Source organism: Neophocaena asiaeorientalis, unplaced genomic scaffold (assembly GCF_003031525.2).
Source record: "Neophocaena asiaeorientalis asiaeorientalis breed wild unplaced genomic scaffold, Neophocaena_asiaeorientalis_V1.1 scaffold218, whole genome shotgun sequence".
In the NCBI taxonomy this organism is placed as follows: Eukaryota; Metazoa; Chordata; class Mammalia; order Artiodactyla; family Phocoenidae; genus Neophocaena; species Neophocaena asiaeorientalis.
In genome coordinates this window covers 4,301,133-4,306,164 of record NW_020172818.1, presented here as the reverse complement: position 1 = coordinate 4,306,164, position 5,032 = coordinate 4,301,133, and positions in this window count along the sequence as shown.

The window sequence follows — 5,032 nt, the reverse complement described above, 5'->3', positions numbered from 1 at the left end:
TTCCTTGTTCAACATTTTTCAAGGACCTTCCTTTAATTCCCATGTTTACTCGTACATCAGGCTACACTGGAAGGATGGCTACATTGCACGGCATTTCACCAGCTCGTTGAGAGAAATTCTCTGTTTCTCTCTCGGCCATTGCTCACAGGCTTCAGCATCCATGTTTCTAAGATGCAGCTATTATTACCACTGATTTGATACCACATAGATCCATGTAATGGTGGAAATAAAGGAGGCTCATATTTGTCCAATTATACTCTGCAACATTTCCTGCTGCAGTGGCCACTTTCTCCACATTGTGACATCAAATATCGGGCCAATAATGGGTTTTCATTATATATATACATAAATTCTAATATATATGTATATATATACACATATATATATGTTCTAAACTGTTCTCAAGATCTCAAAAGGCTTCCACTATTTTGGAGGGAAAAGAAAAACAAACTACTGTTATTTACTGGGTTATTCTAGCAAATACTCCCCACCATCTACAAGTATCAGAGTTTACTGTCTACCAATTTACTGTTCAGTTATTAGGGCAATATTGGCACTCATTAGGGTGATATTGGACTTCCAACAATAAGTACCACGTCAATGGTGCAAACAAGAAATGCCATAGACGTCTACAAAAAAAGAAATCTTACTTCAGGGGTAGCTGTCCATTCATTTACTCATCTATCGATTCAGGGAATATTTATCGATAACCTGCCACATGCCAGGCACAGAGCTAGGCACGGTGACGAGCCAGAGACATGACTTCTGTCATCATGGAGCTTGTAGTTTAGGTAGAGACATGTACAGGAAACAGTCACACAAATAGATCATTCAAAGTGTTATAAATGCTGTGCAAAGTGCTATGAGAAAGGGCAACCAGTATGGGGAAGGGTTTAATTTAGATTTGGAGAGAAGTTAGGATTTGATTGAGCTATAGGCAATAATCAAGATTTATCATGATCAAAGGAGTATGAACTAAAAACTAGGTTATCTAAATATTGGGGCCCTGTAAGAGGGTGTCAGACAACCAAAGACAATTATGACGACTTCTAGGTCCCAACAGGTGGTGACCCCTAGCAGGTCACAGGACTAGGGTGTCACAGATGAAGCCCTTCCAGAAGCTGGTGGCTCATCCCCTCTCTGACATAAGTTTGCTATTCAACTTCTCAGATTCACTCCCACCTATGAAGTCCCCCAAACTATGATGGTGGCAAATCTCATTAGTTGTTTTAGTAACAGTATTTGGGATACAAGTAGTCCCATCCAGGGTTCCTGTTGACTAGCACAGCAGTGGGTAAGAATCAGGGAAGTCTTGGAGTGAGCCTCGGTTGGTCAGTCACTTGGCCCTACTGGTCAGTCACTGAGTAATGACCCCAGTGTTCTTGCACCTGTTGCTGAGACTGGGGGAGAGAACTAGTCGAGGATGGCATTTTCTCAGCTCAGGAACAGCAAAGAGTAAAAAAGTAAAGGGGAAATGAGCATCCAGGGCATAATTCTAAACTATCCCCTCAGCACCCCTCCTCTTAATTAAACCAAAGGCAGAGTTTCTTTACTGCAGGATTTCTCCATGTCTTTCTTAAAATGCCTTCGTTTACTGTGAATCTCCAGGGAAGAAGTATATTATACAATATTTTCTAATCTCTTATGACTAATGTGATAGATTGCAAAATTATTTGCCATTTTCCCTCCCTGAAGGAAGAATATACATCTCTACACTGATGAACTCAAGTATGACCATATGGCTTGGTTTGGCCAGTGCAATGTGGATGGAAGTGACATGTTATCACTGCCTGTAGCCATGTCTGTGCAGAAGTCTTAAAAGCCAGCTCATAGCTCCTCTTGTGTCTTCTCTCTACCAGGACAGTCATCAATATTCCAGAAACAGTCTGCTCCAATTCCTGGGTCTTGAAGTGAAGATGACACAGAGCAAACCTTTAACCATTCCATATGGACATGTAGTTTGAGCAAGAAATAATGAGCCTGGGAATTCCCTGGTGGCACAGTGGTTAAGAATCCACCTGCCAGTGCAGGGGGCACAGGTTTGATCCCTGGTCCAGGAAGATCCCACATGCCATGGAGCAACTAAGCCCATGCGCCACAACTACTGAGCCCACGTGCCTAGGGCCCGTGCTCCACAACAAGAGAAGCCACTGCAATGAGAAGCCCGCGCACCGCTACAAAGAGTAGCCCCTGCTCGCCTCAACTAGAGAAAGCCCGTGCGCAGCAACAAAGACCCAACGCAGCCAAGAATAAATAAATAAAATAAATTTATTTTTTAAAAATAAGAGCCTTTGCAGTGTAAGCCCCTGAGGTTCTGTAATCATTTGTAATCAAGGCATAACACACTCGAAGTGTGGTCCTCAACTCCCGTGAGCCCTCAGACGCTTTCAGTGTATCCAAGAAGTCAAAACTATTTTCATAATAATACTAAGGCATTGTTTGCCTTTTCCACCATGTTGACACTTACATTAATGATGGAAAAGTAATGGTGGGTAAAACGGCTGGTCCTTATCACAAATCAGAGCAGTAACACCAAACTGTACTAGTATTCATGGTATTCTTCACCCCCATGCACGCATAGTTTTTAAAAATACAAGTTTCACTTTATCACTTAATGGAACAGAAAAAAGGACTAATTTTATTAAATCTCACCCTTGAGTACACATCTTCTTAATATCCTTTGTGATGAAATGGAAAGTGGGCATAAAGCTCTTTTGCTGCATACCAAAGTACTACGCTGTGTTGTGAGGAAGGGCACTTGTAATTGTTTTGAGTTGCAAGCTGAATTAGCCACTCTTTCATTTAAAAAATTCTTTTTATTTGAAAGGATGACTGACAAGCTATGGTTATTCAGACTTAGTCAATTGTCAGAGATTTTTCTTGCCAATAATACACTTCAGTGAATATTAGAATTCAATTAATATTAGAACATTAATGTTAGAATATTAGAATATTAGTATTCAAGTGAGTATTTGAATTTTGTTAAGCTTGTATCTGTCACTGTGATCTTGACATTTTTCTAATAAAGATTTTTTTCTGATGAGATCGGTGGTAATATTAATGAATGTGGTTTTCTGATATTGTATAATGAAATATGTCACCACTTGGAAGATCTGTATAACTCAGTGAGCCAGTATTTTCCAAATGACCAATTTTGAAATTGGAAATGCATGGGTAAAAGACACTCAAAGTACAAGAGAGATCAATGAATTTTAATTTCAGGTTTCACATTGCAACTAACCTCTTGAAAACTACCACTTGTTGAATTTTTATGTTGCATCAGAGAAGAATATCCACAATTATCCTAAATACTCCCCCCTTTCCAACTATATATCTGTGAGAAGCCAGATTTTCTTCATAAATTTCAAACTAAACAACATATCATAGGAGACTGTAGAAGCAGATATGAGAATCCAGCTGTCTTCATTCAGCCAGCTATGAAAGATATTTGCAGAAATATAAATCAATTCTACTCTTCTCATTAACACTTTTGGTTTGAAAACTATAAATATTTTTCAACATGATTTAACATGTAATGAATGAATGGGCTTATCGTTTTAAAGGGATTAATAAATATATGTGTTTAAGTTTTGTTTTACTTTTAGATGGTAAGTACCAATAGATATAACGTACTTGAACAAAAGCTCTTTGAGGTCTTCAATAATTTTAGGAGTATAAAGGGGTCCTGAGAATCAACGTTTAACAACTATTGCTGTGCGGTCAAGGTCAAGAGCCATGAAGGAGTCAGACGCCACAGGGAAACCTGAACAGGGAAAGCTTAACATAAAAGTTACTAACCATAAAGGATTTTTCAACATAATAATGGAGTAACTATAAAAATGAACCAAGAACTCTAAATAATGCCCTAGGACCAAGGAAGAGAGTAACGAAGGCAGGACAAAATCTTGCAAGACAGGGCCTGTCCCCACAGCTGGGATTCAGAGGAAAAGCTGTGGCTGAAGCACACTGGATGGCCAAGAAGGCCTTGGGCTAGAGCTGGCCCACAGTCTCAAGGTGAGCAGGAAACACTCCTCCAAAGAGCAGAGGGGCAGGCTGCAAGGTTGTCCTGGCAGCAGGTAGCACAAAGCCTGAGCGCAGAGTGTCCACATCAGGACGACTGTGTGAGGCGATCACCAGGCTGGTCAGGGGCTGTGAGCTTGCTGGGGAACTGCATGCTCTGGACTTGCAGCTGGGGAATGAGTGCTGCTGACAAGGGTGCATCAGAAGCAAGAAGAAACAAACGCAAGAGCATCTCCTTCCTCCTGCAGTGACTCTCCTGCGCTCTCTACTGACAAAGCTGAGTATCACAGCCGCTACAAAGGAGAATTACTGAAAGCTCCATGACAGAGCTAGTGGTAGTCAGGGTGAATTCGGAACTGAGAGCGCTGACTTAAAACACACCACATAAACCCTTTTTATTACATCTATTCATAGTTCCAAAAATAATGTTCTGGGGACCACAGTTTAAGAAAAATTGATCTTTGTATATTGTAGACTTGTTCTGAGCCTCGTATCCCCCTTGTACATATTCGTTATTGTGGAATTCCAAAATTCGCTTGTCAACAACCACATCTGGAAAGCACACTGCTTAGGAAGGCTGCCAAGGGCCAACAAGTGGGTGCGTATACGTGCGGGTTAAATTCTACAGCAAGATTTTTTTTAGCGCAGAAAGCAAAAAAGATCTGATGAATCATTAATAAGGGCAATTTAGCAAAATATATCAACAAGTTCTTGCATTCAGTGACAATGATTTTCCCATTAGCCCAGATCTCTGGTTACATTGGCTTTGAAAATGCCCAACTTGCACAACTCCTGCACTAGTGTTTCCACAGCATAGAAATAAAAATCCAAAAAGCTAGAGATACAACGCTGGCTGTTCTTCATTTCTCACAGAAAGCTGTCAAGGTCTATTTCTCATCCTTCAAGCACTAGCTCAAACATATAGTCTTCCCACCATGCCCTCCGGCCCCCTCACCCCATCAATGAATCTCTCTCTCCTCTAGACCCTGGCTTTCTGTTGTTTATGCCTCCA